We start from the raw sequence: 17,960 nt of genomic DNA, 5'->3' as shown, positions 1-17,960 counted from the left end.
CAGAAGCTTTCCACATAAGATCTCTACTGTCTTCTCAGGATGTAAAACATGGTGCTGACTAATTTTTAAGGGTTTAAAACTGAAAACTGGATTGGTAAAATGTTTATTACATTTTTTTTATATCACCTGGCGATATGTGATCACAATGGTTTACAAAATTGAATTAAATTTGAAAGGAACTCCATAGTACCTAGGACAGACCTAATCCATGCATACAGCCAGTGGTGTGCTGGAGCCGGCTCGCTCCGGCTTGCAAGAGCCACTTGTTAAATTTTGACAGCTCTTGTGAGCCGGTTGTTCTTGGGGGCGAGCCGGCTCCATTATGGGAGGTAAGTATGGCAGGAGGGCGCTATCACAGGCCATGCTTACCTCCCCCTCCCAAACATGTCCAACTATGTCCTTCGCCCCCACCCTCCCCTCCGTCAGTTTCTATTACCTCCGTCGAAGCGCCGTGTTATTTAAAGCCCTGCTGCCCGTCTCCAGCCTTCCCTGCTTGCGTCTGATGAGTTTGTGTCCGTAGTCTCGCCTTCTGACGTCATTCTGACGTCATTTCCTTTTTCGGCGAAGGCGGGACTGAGGGAACGAACGAACTCATCAGAAGCAAGTAGGGGAAGGCTGGAGACAGGCAGCAGGGCTTTAAATAACGCAGCGCTTCGACGGAGGTAATACAAAGAGACAAAAAAGATGGATGGGAGCGGGAGGGCAGGGGAGGGAGGAGAATTGCTGGGCATGGATGGGTAGAGGGGAGCAGGGGAGAGGAGAGAATTGCTGGGCATGGATGGGTAGAGGGGGGCAGGGGAGAGGAGAGAATTGCTGGGCAAGGATGGGTAGAGGGGGGCAGAGGTGAGGAGAGAATTGCTGGGCAAGGATGGGTAGAGGGGGGCAGGGGAGAGGAGAGAATTGCTGGGTATGGATGGATAGAGAGGGGCAGGGGAGACAGAAGAGTTTCAGGACATGGATGGAGGGGAGGGCAAGAGAAATTCTGGACATGGATGGAGGGGAGGGAAGGGAGAGAGAAGAAATGCTGGACATGGAGGGAAGATAGAGGAAGGAGATTAGATGAGGGAAAAGGAAGTGAGGAGAGAAACTGCACATGGATGGAGAAAATAGGCAGAAGCTGGATTCACTGTACAGTCAAGTCTACGGAGGACCAGAAATGAAGAAGAAAGGAGGAAAGAAAATAAACAAATGGAAAGGAAGCCCTGGAAACGGAGTCAAGGGAACAGAAAGAGAGCAGCAGAATCAGATACTGGGCCAGCATGATCAGAGAAACAAAGTCACCAGACAACAAAGGTAGAAAAAAATAATTTTATTTTCATTATAGTGTTTGGAATATGTCCACTTTGAGAATCAGGTGTTGAACGTTAAAAGTTTATATTTATTTACTTATTTATGGCATTTTATCCCATATTAAACATGAATTAGATTGGAACCTGGGATCATTTAATTTTTTTTCCTGGAGAGAGTAATGCATTGCCCCCCCCCCCCCCCCCCCGGCTATAGCCAGCTCTGCAATTTATTTTTTTTGGGGGGGGGGGCACAGAGGTGGACGGGGGGGGGGGGGGGCGCCGAGGTGGATGGGGGAGAGAGCCTGTTAAAAATTTACCAGCACACCACTGCATACAGCTTATTAATTAACACAGTAACATAGCTGTGAGCAAAATGCACCATGTCTCATTCAACCTCTGAAGTAGACTGCAATTTTGAGCAGAATGGTTTATTTTTTTCTGATCAAAAATTATCAGGGAGCACAATTTTCATAACCTATATTGGTGGAAGAGATAAACATAAAACTTGGCAGAAGTCATTCTAGTGTCAAGAAGGATCTTAGGGATAGCAATGCCCCACACGTCAGAATTTTGGCTCAATTCAGTAAATTATTTGTATGATGAAGTCCAATTTTGGGTGGGCCTGGGCCCAAGATGGGTGAGTAGAAGAACTCCGCCCTGTTGCACAAGTGATTTGGTCTCTCCCTCTCTCACCTGCATGCCATCTGGTCTCTCAAACATCTCCCTCCCCCGCATACCTTTTAAATAGCAGATTTTCACCTTCAGCAAACAGCAACTAATACACACTGCATGTTGGCCCCACAGCCTTCCCTCTGATGCAACGTCCTGTTTCTGCATAGGCGGGAATACATCACAGAGAACGCTTTGGGGCCGGTGTGAGCAGTATGTATCAGTCTCTGCTCTCTGCAAGCGAAGATCTGTTATTTACAAGGTATGCAGGAGGGACAGTTGTTGGGAGTTTTCAGCTGGTGGGGCTCGGGGATCCCTGCCAGCCACATCATTGGTGTGCTGCTACAGGTCCACCCTTGGCTACAACACTGATGAAGTTGTCAAGAAAATATGTTGAAACTTCGCAGGACGGGGGCCCTTTTACTAAGCCGCGGTAAAAACTGACCTTAGCGTACCCTTATGTGGGTTTTTACCATACGCTAAGGCCATTTTTACTGCAGCAGTAAAATGGCTGATTTTCCATTATTTAAATTAATGGTCATGCGCCAATGTTGCCATTAGTGCCCGGTTATTTATAAAAATTAGCATGTGAGCACGTATGAACACCTATTTTGTAGGAGGTAAGGGCTCACACGCTATTTCTGTGCTAGTCAGCACGCAGTAATGTAGCTGCACTGATTAGTGCAAAAATGCCCACTCTCCCCCAGACATGCCCCTTCATAAAAATAACTTTTAAAATGTTTAGCAAAGTTTGTATATGTAGATTAGGATCTTACCGCAGAATGCCTGAGCGCATCTCACAGTAAAACCTTTTAAGCTGTGGTAAGCAAATGCTAGCCCTTACCACAGCTTAGTAAAAGATCCTCTTAGTGATTAATCCAACTAACTAGTACAAGCACCCAAGCCAACAAGCAGCAGTAAAGAATTTAAGATCAAATTTTCAAGGATCTCAAGTTCCAACAATGATGAATTTGTTTCACGAAATAATAGAGGATATGAAAAAAAAAGTGAACACGTCCCAAAGAAATCCATCAAAAAGCATCAAAAGTAAAATGGATAAATTGATTTAAATGGTGCCAATGTTAAAGAAAAACTCACAAATCATTCCAAAAAATGAAAGGGACATCTAAATTATGATATGGAACAGAGAGGATCCCTACATAGCAAGAGGATGGATTCAAAGGAAAACTTAAATGATCTTCACATTAAAAAAAAAAAAAAGTGCATAGAGGAGAGAGAGTAACCTGTATGAGGCAGCAGGTATAACTCCAAACAAAGGCATGGAATAGCAAGCACAACTCTAGCCATACTAAACGAACCAAAATGGTCTTTATCTGTCATCATTTACTATGTTACTATGACTGTAAATGAGAGTAGAGAGAAAAATCAGTTCTAAATTCATTTTTCTACATGTTGTGGCATGAATGAGAGCTTGATCACCAGCAAAAAGGTAGGTATTTTTCATGTCTTTATCTCATAATTTATTTTACTCTAGCCAGTTCAAAGAGAATAGACGCTGGAGACCCTCTGCGAGGACCTGACAACAATACAAAAGGTGATCAGAGGTCCTGAAAGCATTAGACATCTGCAGATACTGCAACAGAGCCCCAGAAGGTGCAACTGCCCAAAGATTCCAGAAACTCCTCCCTAGAAAAGGAGCGCAGATAAATAGGCTGGTTTAGGTGAAACGCTGAAATCACCTTAGGCAGAAAGGAAGGGCACTGTACGTACCGTAACTCCGGACTCTGAGAATTGCAGAAATGGGTCGCGATAGGACAGCGCCTGGAGCTCAGACACCCGTCTCGCCGATGTAATGGCCACCAAAAAGACTGTTTTTAGAGTCACATCCTTCTCTGAAGCTCGCCTCAGCGGCTCGAAGGGCGAACACTGAAGAGCCATTAATACTAGCCCCAGGTTCCAAGCCAGACAAGGGGTCCGCACTGGAGGCCGAAGTCGAAGCACCCCTCTAAGAAACCGTGCAATGTCTGGATGCGCAGCCAGGGAGAGGCCCGAGACCTTCCCCCGAAAACATGCCAATGCTGCCACTTAAACACGCAGGGAATTATAGGACAAGCCTTTTTGTACACCATCCTGCAAAAAGTCAAGTATCGGCGAGACAGAAGCCCGCATGGGTGTGATCGCTTTAGAAACACACCAAGCCTCAAAGTGGCACCAGATCCGAGCATAGGCAACGGAAGTGGAACACTTGCGGGCCTGCAAGAGAGTGGAGATGACCTTGTTAGAATAGCCCTTGTCTCTCAATTGCACCCTCTCAATAGCCATGCCGTAAGACCAAAATGACATGGATCCTCCATGGTCACCGGGCCCTGCGTCAACAGGTTCAGTACCAGAGGCAAAGGAAGGGAAGCATCTGCTGGAGGTCCGCATACCACAGCCGCCTGGGCCAATCCGGGGCAATGAGGATCACCACTCCTTGATGCAGCCGAATTTGCAGGAGTCGCCCTATTAAGGGCCAAGGAGGGAACACATACAGGAGGCCCGGGGGCCAGGGTTGAGCCAAGGCATCCAACCCCGCCAAGCGAGGATCTCTCCATCTGCTGAAAAGGGACAGGACTTTGGCATTTGTGCTTGAGGCCATAAGATCCGCTACGGGCGTTCCCCATTTGGCACAGATCTGAAGGAACACTTCGTCTGCCAGTTCCCACTCCACAGGGTCGATTTGATATCTGCTTAGAAAATCGGTTTGCACGTTGCTCTGACCTGCTATGTGAGCTGCTGACAGAATCTGCAGATGTAGCTCGGCCCAGTGGCATATCTGAGCGGCCTCTGCGGCCCAAGCACGGGCCACTGCTGTCGTGTTGTCCGGCAGAACTCTGACAGCCAGTCCCTCCAGAGTCTTGTGAAAGGCCAGAAGAGCCTGGAATATCGCTCTCAGTTCCAAGCGATTGATGGACCACCCCGTTTCCTCGGGTGTCCACAGACCCTGGCCATAGCTTCCCTGGCAATGTGCTCCCCAGCCCCTCAGGCTGGCATCCGCTACCACCAGGCACCAATCAGGAAGCGCTAGCGGCATTCCTCGCCACAGCATGCTGTCTGAGAGCCACCACTCCATACTGAGTCGGGCCGCAGGGAGCCACGAGAGTCTGCGTTGATACTCCTGGGACATAGGAGACCATCGTTGAAGCAGGGCAATCTGCAGAGGTCTCATGTGCGCTCTCACCCATGGCACCACTTCCAAGGTGGCCGTCATCAACCCCAACAGCTGGACAAAGTCCCAAGCTTGCGGGCGAGGCATCCTCAGGAGCAGACGGCCCTGATTCTGAAGCTTGCACCGCCTTAGGTCGAGAATATTGACGACCCAGCCCAGAGATTGCAGTACTGAGACCTCTCTGGCTGTTACATGACGACTCTCTTCTGCAGAGTCCGCTCTGATGAGCCAGTCGTCGAGGTACGGGTGAAACCGGATACCCTCTCGCCTGAGAAAGGCAGCTACTACCACCATTACCTTGGAAAAGGTTCGGGGAGCTGTGGCGAGGCCAAAAGGCAAGGCCCGAAACTGGAAATGTTTTCCCAACACCACAAAACGGAGGAACTGTTGGTGCGGGGGCCATATAGGAATGTGCAAGTAAGCTACTTTTAGGTCCAGAGACGTGAGGAACTCTCCTGGCTGTACCGCCACAATGACGGAGCGCAGGGTTTCCATGTGAAAATGCCGCACTCTTAGCGACTCGTTGACTTTAAGTTGAGAATGGGCCAAAAGACCCGCCTTTTCTCGGCACCACAGAATAAATCCATGTTCGGCAGGAGGCACAGGGATCACTGCTACAAGGTGCAACAACACTTGTAAGGTCTCCTCTACCGCCGCCCGTTTGACGGCAGTGCCACATCGGAACTCCACAAACACGTCTCTCACTGGGGCACCGAAATCCAATCGGTAACCTTCTCTGATCAGGTCCAGGACCCACTGATCTGAGGTAATCTTGGTCCACTCCTCGAGAAAGAGAGAAAGGCGTCCTCATACAGCTGCAAAGGAGGAGTGGACCGGCGTCCCATCATTAGGGAGGACGGCCCTGAACTCCTGGCCTTGAGCCTGCCGCTGCGGAGCGTTTGTCCAAGCGAAAGGAGTTCCTCTGCTGAAAGCGGTCACATTGAGTAAGCCCAGCAGAGCGCCCCGGGCGATACCTTCTAGCTTCACGGAAGCGAGGTCTGGAGGAGGAGGGAACCAACTGACCCTTAGAAGAAGGCTGCGGCCTATCCTCAGGTAACCGCTGGGGTTTAGCATCCCCCAGGTCTTTAACAATCTTCTCCAACTCCTCTCCATAACAGAAGGTCCCGAAAGGGCAACTTCGCCAGCTTTTGCTTAGAGACTATGTCAGCCGCCCAATGCCGTAGCCATAGAAGGCGGCGGGCGGACACCGCCATAGACATCTGTTTAGCCGAATCTCTGACCAGATCATAGAGGACGTCAGCTAAAAATGACAAGGCCGACTCCATGCACAGTGCAACCTCAGCGAGGGACTCCGCACCATCCACGGGCTGTTCCACTGCTTGTTGTAACCAATAGAGGCAGGCTCGAGCAGCATAAGAACTACAAACAGACGCCCTTAAGGCTAGGCCCGAAATCTCAAAGAACCGTTTTAGCGCTGATTCCAGCCGCCGGTCCTGAATGTCCTTCAGGACGACCCCTCCCTCTACTGGGAGGGTGGTCTTTTTTGTCACCGCCGTGACTAAGGCATCCACTTTAGGCATCCCAAAACGGGCCAAGTGCTCCTCACTCAGAGGGTAAAGATGCCCCATCGCTCTGGCCACTTTCAAGGGCCCCTCAGGGTCAGCCCATTGAGCAGAAATAAGCTCTTGGATGGAGTCATTCAAAGGAAAGGCACGAGCAGGCATCTTAGTACTCGCCATCCTCAGATTACCAGAGGAGGCCTCGCCTTGAACAGGGTCATCAATAAAGAGGGCCTGTAAGGCATCAGAGATAAGTGCTGGCAGCTCATTGCGGTGGAAAATCCGAACCAGTGGCAAACCAGCACCTTCCTCTGGCTCCTCAGACCACGAAGGCCTGCCAGATCCCTCAGAGTCCCCACACCCCGACCGGGGGAGGGAAAGGGGGGTGCACCGCTCTCTGACGGGGAATTTACCCGTCTATGTTTAGCATGCATCCAACGCTCAGGGGCATCCACATCTGACATCAGCCCCGGGCCATCATCAGTTGGAGGGGGACCAGGTAGCAACGCAGTGTCAGACACCTGCATCAGAGCTCTTCAGCATGAAGGCTTTATGTAAAATAAGCACAAACTCGGGGGAGAAAAACTCGCCCTGACCTCCCGTCTCCGAATTAGGAGCCACGGGGAACGGAGCTCCTTTGGTAGCCTCGGCCCGAGGCGCCCCTCTGCTCTCAGACTCCTCCGCAACCGCGGGGGTCGAGCCATGCGGTGCTGCCAAGATGGCGCCCGCTGCCAGCTCCATCAAGCGGGAAGAATCATCGCTCGCCATGTTCGTACTGGCTCTACCGTCTAAACAGCACGTTTTACAGAGCCCCGCTGCTGATCTGCGCTTGCCACAACAGGAACAGCGCTTAACTCAGCAGCCATCGCCGAAAAACGGCGGAATAAAATTCAAAATGGCAGCTTCGCACCAAAATCACCCCGATCGGAACGCCCTGGAGGAGTTGAGTACCGCTCTTACCTCAAAGGACCGAGTCCACGAGCTCCGATCACGCTGCACAGTCAGGAAAAGCCTCAGAAATAGCAGCGCTGAAAAGCGCGGGTTTTTTTCTGTTTTTTTTTAATGCTGTGAGGGAAGCTGGAGGCAAACAGCTACAGAGGCACTCCAGAGGCAGAAGAGGGTGGGAAAGGCAGGGAAAGGGCGAACCTAGATGCCTGCATCCACCCTGGAGGGAGGGTAAGGCAAGGAAAGGGCGAACCTATGTGCCTTTAAAGTGGGCTCCACTTAGCCACAACACCCCTGCTACAACTGGCAGAAGCACAGGAGCCACCCCAGGCAGAAACTTGATGGAGCTGAACAAGCTGCGTCCAACCCTGCTGGGAGATAGAGAAATACTGAGAGGCAGATGGAGCTAGCCATTCTAAAGGCACTATGGTTTTCAGTGTTCTCTATCTCCCCCTGCTGGTAGGTGGACACAACTCATTCATAATGGATTCATCTGCTGCTGATAAGGAAGGAGGCAGTTCTATAAATGGGTATGTACAGTTACATGCATCTTTGTGCCAGTAAGGGCCATCCTAATTGGAATATGCACAACACGCTATTCTATAAAGTAACACATAAGTGCTACGGCATGTGACTGCAAGGGGTGTATATATGGACACAGCATGGGTAGGCCATGCGTATGGTGCAAAGTGATGTGTACAACTTACAGAATGCATTAGTTGCACACACTGCATAGCGTACTTAGGCATATCCACTTACACCCGGCAAGATCATGCCTAACTTTTGGTGTGCTAAAGTGGGTTTATGCTAGTATTCTATAACGTCTTAGGCAAACCTAAGTGCTCTTATAGGATTGGTGCTCATTGCCCCTCATGGTGGCGTCTAATTTGAGATGTTAAGTAATTACGTCTGAAATATAAGTTTCTTATAGTGCTAAATCATCTATTTTACTTACCTATATTATTTGCCTTTTGTCAGACTAAACCTTAATGGTGACAAGAACAACAATAATAATCCCTCTGGAAGACTATCCAAAATTTAAGTCATCATCTCACTGTAAGAGAACCACTTCTCAAGCCCAGTGGGAAATTGTCTGGCACACAATAGTGTTATGGAAAAACCTCTAAGCATAATTAGGACATCCTCATCAAGACATGAGGCTGATCAATCTACATGCCTTTGCTGTTGGACTTGTGCAGGAAGAATAATGCTATATAGGTTTTAGCTGACCACAAGGCTTTTGAACTTGAGGCCTCCCCTCACTCTGGATGGCAGCTGAGTGTACTGCCATTACACCTATACTTCTTTTGTTGTAGGGATTCTTTCTAAATAAATGATACACTATCTATCATGATGCTACAAGCATTTTGTGGAAACGGGCATATCAATAGCCAAAAAATACTCTGATAAAACAGCCTCAATAGGGAATTTGGTGGTGGTGGTGGTGGGGGGGGGGGGGGGGGTTAGGTTATGACTGAAAGACCCTGGACAATTCACTCTTCTGCTGGTGCTCTGATGTCACCTACAGCTGCCGTCACAGCTTGGTGACTTCATCAGAGTCAGTCACTGTAATAGTTTCCTTCTGCAGAGACAGGAGTTTCTGCTTAGCTCTCATAGATCTCTGTTTCTTTGCCAGATCTGTTGCCAGCACTAAAAGGATTTAAAATGTGAGAACAGGCACTTCCTGTTTCTGGCTGCAGAGTGGGTTGAAGAAACAGAGAGCAGCAGTAGCAAAAGCAGAAGACCCTGTCACTGTAGCAGGTTTAGATGCTGGGGCTGGGAGAAAAGGAGGGCTGGAACCGATGTTGGGAGAACGGGGTGTTTATGTTGAGACTGGCAGAAAGAGGTGCTGGGGCTAGTAGAAAGTAGGGATGGGCACCCAGAAAGTTTTTGTTTTGTGTTTGTTTGGGGCGGAGTTTGTGTGGGAATGAATATTAACAGTGCGCACTGTGCACGCAGAGTGTGCACTATACTTAAAAAATATACGTTATTTGCACATAGTGCATGTTCTTTACCAATAGATGAAAACGCACAAACCATTGCATACTTGCACTCTATCAGGAAAGAGCACACAGTCTTCTGAATTCTAGGAGTGGAAAAGCAGCCTCACGGTTACTGCAACAGACTAAAATCCTGGGGGCACTGGGTTCAATTCTCACTGCAGCTCCTTGTGACCCTGAGCAAGTCACTTAACCCTCCATTAACGCAGGTACAAAAACTTAGATTATGAGCCTTCTAGGGACAGAAAAAGTATCTGTATATAGGACTAGATTCTATACATCACATCTAAGCGCATTCTATAATTAAGCCTAAATTTCTGCACGCTTTATAGAATACGCCAAGCGCTGGCCTGCGTGACTAAATTTAGTCACAGGCAATTATGCCAAGTAAAACCTAGTGTAAACGCCAATGCCTAAATCAGGTGCAGACTGAGTGTATTCTATAACAACGTGCATAGATTCTAGAAATGCTCAAGACCCGCCCATGGCCACCCCCAATTTTCAACGATGCGAATTAAGAATTTATACTCAGAACGTTATAGAACAGCTTAAGACAGTTCTGTGTGTAAATTCTAATACCAATTAGTGTCAATAATTGCTTAACTGGCAATTATCAGTGCTGATTGGCTTCTTAACCAATTAGGTTATACGTATTATTATGGAATACACTTCAATTTCCGCATGGAAATCTCGGCATGATGTATAGAATTCGGGGAATAACGTGGGGGGTTGTTTTGGTTGTAGCCAAAATCAAATAAAGGAATCTGATGAAACTGAAGCAACTAGAAACAAAACAATCAACCCAGAACAACAAAGGGCGGGCCTCTGGATTGATCTGTTGGGACTAATGGAAAGAAAATGGGACCATACAATGAGTTCTGCACCTATTTCAAAACTGTCTGATGCTGCTCTTTTGCAGCTGAACTTTTGAAGTCACTGCACAGGGAGATGGATGAAACTTCTACCGAAAGAATCTGGCAGAATGCACAGTCATCTGATCTTTACATAGGTATTGCCTTCTTTTCCTGTTTTTGGGCCTTCCTTCCTGCCTAAGGTGGTTTCATGCTAAGGCTGCCACTTGAACACGCAAAGAATTGTAGGCCAAGCCTTTCTGTAAACCATCCTGCAAAAAGTCAAGTATTGGCGAGACAGAAGCCCGCATGGGTGTAATCGCTTTAGAAGCACACCAAGCCTCAAATTGGCACAAAATCCTGGCATAAGCCACGGAAGTGGAACGCTAGCGGGCCTGTAGGAGAGTGGAAATGACTTTACTGGAATATCTCTTGTCTCTCAATTGCACCCTCTCAATAGCCATGCTGTAAGACCAAAGCGGCAGGCGTCCTCCATAGTCATCAGGCCCTGTGACAACAGGTTCGGTACCAGAGGTAACGGCAGGGGATCCTCTACCAGCATCCACCGGAGGTCCGCATACCATGGCCTCCTGGGCCAATCCGGGGCAATGAGAACCACCTCTCCTTGGTGTAGCCAAATTCGCAGGAGTACTCGCCCTATCAAGGGCCACGGAGGGAACACATACAGGAGGCCCTGAGGCCAGGGTTGAACGTTGAACCAAGGCATCCAACTCTGCCGAGCGAGAATCTCTCTGTCTGCTGTAGAAGCACGGGACTTTGGCATTTGTGCTTGACGCCATAAGATCCATTACAGGCTTTCCCTATTTGGCACATATCTGCAGGAATACTTCGTCTCTGCAGGAATACTCCGCTGGGTCAATCTGATTCCTGCTCAGATAATCGGCTTGCACGTTGCTCTGACCTGCAATATGAGCTGCTGACAGAAACTGCAGATGTAGCTTGGCCCAGTGGCATATATGAGTGGCCTCTGCAGCCAGTGCTTGACACTGAGTGCCGCCTTGTCGATTTATATAGGTCACTGCTGTCGTGTTGTCTGACAGAACTCTGACAGCCAATCTTTCCAGGGTCAATTGAAAGGCCAGAAGCGCCTGAAATATCGCTTTCAACTCCAAGCGATTGATGGACCCCACCGACTCCTCGGGTGTCCAGAGACCCTGGGCATGCCTTCCCCGGCAATGTGCACCCCAGCCCCTCAGGCTGGCATCTGTTACCACCAGGCACCAATCGGGGAGCACTAGCGGCATTCCTCGCTGCAGCATGCTGTCTGAGAGCCACCACTCCATACTGAGTAGGGACGCAGGGAGCCACGTGAGTCTGCATTGGTAATCCTGAGATATTGGAGACCATCGTTGAAGTAGGGAACACTGCAGAGGTCTCAGGTGCGCTCTCGCCCATGGCACCACTTCTAAGGTGGCCGTCATCAACCCCCAACAGCTGGACAATGTCCCAAGCTTGCGGGCGAGGCATCCTCAGGAGCAGACAGACCTGGTTCTGAAGCTTGCACCGCCTTTGCTCGGTTAGGTATACATACCCCGAGGCTGTGTCGAACCGGACCCCGAAATATTCTAGAGATTGAGAGGGGGTCAGGTGACTTTTGGCTATATTGAAGACCCAGCCCAGAGATTGCAGTACTGAGACCACTCTGGCTGTAACATGATGACTCTCTTCTGCAGAGTCCGCTCTGATGAGCCAGTCGTCGAGGTACGGGTGAACCCGGATACCCTCTCGCCTGAGAAAGGCAGCTACTACCACCATTACCTTTGAAAAGGTTTGGGGAGCTGTGGCGAGGCCAAAAGGCAAGGCCCGAAACTGGAAATGTTTTCCCATCACCGCAAAACGCAGAAACCTCTGGTGCGGGGGCCAAATTGGTATGTGCAAGTAAGCTTCTTTCAGGTCCAGAGACGTGAGAAACTCTCCTGGCTGTACCACCGTAATGACGGAGTGCAGGGTTTCCATGTGAAAATGCAGCACTCTAAGAGACTTGTTGACTTCTTTTAAGTCTAGGACTGGCCGAAAAGACCCTCCTTTTCGCGGCACCACAAAATAAATGGAGTAACGGCCAGAGCCAAGCTCGGCGGGAGGCACCGGGCACACCGCCCCTAGGTGAATCAAGCCTTGTAAGGTCTCCTCTACCGTCGCCCGTTTGGCGGCAGAACCACATCGGGACTCCACAAACACGTCTCTTATCGGGGCACTGAATTCTATTCTGTAGCCATCTCTGATCAGGTCCAGGACCCATTGATCTGAGGAAATCTTGGCCCACTCCTTGTGAAAGATGGAAAGTCGTCCTCCTATAACAGGAAGTGAGGAGAGGGCCGGCGCACCATCATTGAGAGGGTCGCCCTTGAACTCCAGGCCTTGAGCCAGCTGCTGCGGAACGCTTGTCCGAGCGAAAGGAGTTCCTCTGCTGAAAACGGGCACGAGAAGTGAACCCAGCAGAACACCCCGGGCGGTACATTTGAGCTTCTCTGAAGCGAAGTCTGCAAGACGAGGGAACCGCCTGACCCTTGGAGAAAGGCCGCAGCCTGTCCTCGGGTAAGCGCTGGGGTTTAGCATCCCCCAGGCCTTTAACAATGATCTCCAACTCCTCACCAAATAGGAGAAGGTCTCGAAAGGGCAACTTCACCAACCTTTGCTTAGAGGCCATGTCAGCCGCCCAGTGCCATAGCCACAACAGGCGGCGAGCCGCCACCGCCATCTGTTTAGCCGAAGCTCTGACCAGATCATAAAGGGCGTCAGCCAAGGCCGACTCCATCCGCGGTGCCACCTCCATAAGGGGCTCCCCGCCATCTCCGGGCTGTTCCACTGCCTGTTGTAACCAAGCAAGGCAGGCTCGGGCAGCGTAACAGCTGCATGCAGACGCCCGTAAGGATAGGCCTGAAATCTCAAAGGACCGCTTTATAGTTGATTCAAGGCGTCGATCCTGCATGTCCTTCAGGGCAATTCCTCCTTCAACCAGGAGGGTAGTTCTCTTTGTCACAGCAGTGACTAGGGCATCCACTTTAGGCACAGCTAGGCGCGCCAAATTCTCCTCACTTAGAGGGTATAATTGCCCCATAGCCCTGGCAACTTTCAAAGGCCCCTCGGGGTCAGCCCATTGAGCTGAAATAAGCTCTTGGATGGAGTCATGCAAAGGAAAGGCTCGAGCAGGCTTCTTAGTACTTGTCATCCTTGGATTAGCAGAGGAGAGCTCAGCACTCGCAGGATCTTCGATAGAGAGGGCCTGCAGTGCATTACAAAACAGATGGCGCTCATCGCGGTGGAAAATCCTCACCGTGGAAGGATCATCTGGATCCACTGGCAATCCTGCACCTTCCTCTGGCTCTCCAGACCACGAGGGCCTGCCAGACTCCTCAGACTCCTTGTATCCCGACCACGGGGGGGGGGGGGGGGGGGGGGTGCGCCACTCTCTGAAGGGGAATCCACCCTTCTGCGCTTGTCCTGCGGCCATCTGTCAGGGGAAAACGCACCTAACGGTAATTCAAGGCCGGGCTCTACTGAAGGGGACACAGGAAGCCGGGCCGATTGAGACCCCTATGGGAGAGCTCTTTTTAACATAAATGCTTTATGTAGCAGTAAAACAAATTCGGGGGAGAATGGCTCACCCTGGCCTCCCGGTTCCAGTCCGGGGGAAATGACTCTCATATTAGCCTCCATTCAAGGCTCCCCTCCAGGCTCACATCCCTCCGCCTCAGCAGGGGTCACGCCATGCTGTTCCAAAATGGCGCCCGCTGCCAGCTCCACAGAGCGGGAAGAAACCTCGCTCGCCATGCTCGGGCCGGCTCTGACGTCAGAAGAGCACGATTTACAGAGCTCTGCTGCTGATCTGCGCTTGCCACAACGGGAACAGCGCTTTACAACCTCTGCAGCCATTGCCGAAAACGGCGGGAAATTCAAAATGGCGGATTCACGCCAAAATCGCCCTGAACGCAGGCCCACCCCGGAGAAGCTACAAAATGCTCTTACCTCTCCAGATCGAGTCGACAGAGCTCCGATCCGCTGCACAAACTGAAGAAAAGCCTCTTTCCTTGGATCGCAGCGCTACAGCGCGAAGCGACTTTTTTTTTTTTTTTTTGACGCTGTGAGGAAAGTTAGAGGCAACAGCGCAAGAGGCAACTTTTTCCACTCTGGAGGGTCAGTAGCGTGAGAAAGGCAGTGAAAGGGCGCACCTATGTGCCTGCATCCACAGCGTGGGCAAAGACAGGGACAGGGCTTGCCTATGTGTCTATATCCACATCGGGGGCCGGGTAAGGCAGGGAAAGGGCGTACCTATGTGCCTTTAAAGTGGCCACCACCAGCCACAACACCCCTGCTACAACTGGCCAAAGCACAGGAGCCACCCCAGACAGATTTCTGAAGGAGCTGAATAAGCTGCATCCAACCCTGCTGGGGAGATAGAGAATATTGAAGAGACAGATGGACCTAGCTGGCCATGAGGCACTATGGTTTTTCAGTGCTCTCTATCTCCCCCTGCTGGTTGATGGACACAACCCACTCGTAATGGATTCATCTGCTTGATGACAAGGAACTTTGTTTTTGCATTTGTTTCGCAGAGCAGGAAAAACAAAACTGAGGCAATGAGAGACCTGCTGCGCACTGGAAGACCACACATACACAGAACTTTACACTCAGCTTTGAGCACTGTAAGAGTTGTTCCGTCCTGGTAACGTGCAAATGTCACATACTTGTGTGTCTGATTCAATCATTGCTTATCAACAGAAAACAGCTCTTGTCATTATGTCGATATAATGGAAAGAAAATAAGATGAAGGGTGAAGAGACACATTGGAGCAACTGTCAGCACTTGAGAACACCAGAGTTTTTAAAAATGCCAGCCAGGTGTTTAAAAAAAAAATACGTATATTCATTGCAACTATATACAGGATATATAGTCAGCAGTGCTGAATATATATATATATCTACTGCTGACTGCTAGCAACTATGAGGACAATTCTATAAAAGGACACCTATTTTTAGGTGCTTATAACAGACCTACTTGGATACTAATCTATAAGGGAAAATAGGCACCTACTTTCCTTTATAGAATACGAGCACTACAAGACACACATGCACGAACGTGCCTAGGTGTGAAATGCATGTAACTTATAGTCTTCTATAAGTTGTGTGCTTAAGTGAGTCCCACCCAGACTTCAACCATGTGAATGACACCTGTAAAATATGTGCAATCAAATATGTGCGCATATTTATAGAATAGTGCATAGCCTGATTTCTGGCTTTCATGCCCATATGTGCACACATAATTTATTTATTGGGATTTATTTATTGTCTTTTTGAAGAAATTTATTCAAGGCGGTGTACAGTAAGAAGTACATATATGATCAGAATACCAGCAAATACATGCAGTTAAAATTTAATGCAAAGAAATGTAGAGTGATGCATATGGGGTGTAGAAACAAAGAAAGAGTCATATTTGCTAGGGTGAGAGGCTGATAAGCACACACCAGGAGAGGGACCTTGGGATGATAGTGTCAGAGGATCTTAGGGCAGTGGTTGTAGCCAGAAGGATGTTAGGCTGTATAAAGAGAGGTATATCCAGTAGAAGAAAGGAGGTATTACTGCTTTGTACAAGTCATTGCTAAGGATCCATTTGGAAGATTGTGTTCAATTTTGGAGGCTTTATCTCACTAAGAACATCAAAAGACTTGAGGTGGTACAGAGGAAGGCAACAAAAAAGATATGCAGCTTATGCCAAAAGACGTATGAGAAAAGACTTGAACACCTCAATATGAATATCCTAGATGAAAGGAGGGATAGGGGGATATGATACAGACATTTAAAATTTTAAATGTTAATATGCAAACTAATCTTTTTCAGAGATGGGGACGAGGTAGAACTAGAGGTCATGAGTTGAATTTCAGTGTGGGAGACATAGGAGCAATGTCAGGAAATAATTTTTCACAGAAAGAGTGGTGGATGCCTGGAATGCTCTCCCATGGGAGGTTGTGAAGACAAAAATGGTGACGAAATTCAAGAATGCATGGGATAAACACAGAGGAACACTATACAATTAACGCAAAACTTAAATGACCTTATGAATGGAGTGAGGTTTGATGGCAGCACCAGAGGTTGAGAAGTATTACCAATGCCGGTCAGACTTCTATAGTCTGGGTCCCGTAAATGGCAAAAATAGATCAGGATCAAGGCTAGAGTGGGCTTCAACTTCAACTCCAGTAGTTGGGAAGCAAGACCAGTGCCGGCCAGTCTTCTACAGTCTGTGCCTCAAAATTAACAAGGAGAGACAGATTAAATATATTAGTGTATATTCAACTCTAACCACCTTGTAGGGCAGAATGCATGGACCATGCAGGTCTCTAGCTGCCGGCATTTACAACGTTATTATGACATTTATTTTCGAAGCATGTAGACATCTCAAAATGCCTACGTGCTTGAAACATCCAAATCCTGATTTTGTAAAGGCAGAAAAGGGGCATGCAACACTGCAGTATGTCCAAATAGCAAGGAGGCATGTGTTGTGGGTGGGATTAGGGAGGGCCCAAAATCAGGACATCCAACAGCAATTATCAAACAGGAAGAAACGTCCAAATCTAAAAAGAAGGACATCCTAAGTGAGACCTGTTTCAGTCACATCCAGGGTACAGAAAAGGTTCTCTGACTGAGCAGCTGACCACTGGAGCAATTAAGGCCTGATACCTCCTTAATCTCCCAGTGGTTGCTGTCTCACTCCCTCTCCCCTGAAAATGAAACTGAAAGGGGATATCAGGCTCTATGACAGCTTCAAGTATTATAGAAATTCTTAACAAAGCAGGAAGCAAGTCTGATAAGTATTATACCTGAATATATAAGCCACCTGCAAGCCTTACTGAAGTGCTGTACATTCAGGTACAGTAGGTATTTGTATGTTCCTGGAGGGCTCACAATTACAAAATGAAAAAGTTAAAGTGGGATTTGAACCCGAGTCACTTGGTTCACAGTCCACTGCCTCTCTGTTGTCCATGGAAGTCTGTGTGGTCATTTGCTAAGAATGCTGCCATACTAATGTCCATGTCCCTTGTTTCTCACCATTAATAATTTGGACGTTCCAGTATGTAAAATGACTGTTTATGCTGGACATCTCTGGCACATGGACGCCCATCTCATATATTTTCAAACAGGAAATTTTGGCATAACATAGTAGATGACGGCAGAAAAAGACCTGCACGGTCCATCCAGTCTGCCCAAGAAGATAAATTCATATGTGCTACTTTTTTTATTTGTACTGTCCTCTTCAGTGCACAGACCGTATAAGTCTGGCCAGCCCTATCCCCGCCTCCCAACCACCAACCCCGCCTCCCAACCACCAGCTCTGGCACAGACCGTATAAGTCTGCCCAGCACTATCCCTGCCACCCACCACCGGCTCTGGCACAGACCGTATAAGTCTGCCCAGCACTATCCCCGCCTCCCAACCACCAGCTCTGGCACAGACCGTATAAGTCTGCCCAGCACTATCCCTGCCACCCACCACCGGCTCTGGCAC

The 17,960-nt window shown here is 48.9% G+C and overlaps 1 protein-coding gene across 3 annotated transcripts in view; it reads right to left on the bottom strand.

The window, feature by feature from the left end:
- The window catches only part of MBNL3 (muscleblind like splicing regulator 3), a 243,631-nt gene that overhangs the window by 136,596 nt on the left and 89,075 nt on the right, over positions 1-17,960 (bottom strand). The gene's annotated exons all lie outside the window — the stretch shown is intronic.

Source organism: Microcaecilia unicolor, chromosome 7, assembly GCF_901765095.1.
Source record: "Microcaecilia unicolor chromosome 7, aMicUni1.1, whole genome shotgun sequence".
NCBI classification, from domain to species: domain Eukaryota; kingdom Metazoa; phylum Chordata; class Amphibia; order Gymnophiona; family Siphonopidae; genus Microcaecilia; species Microcaecilia unicolor.
The sequence above is the reverse complement of the archived record's forward strand: the minus strand, read 5'-3'. Positions and strand labels throughout refer to the sequence as shown.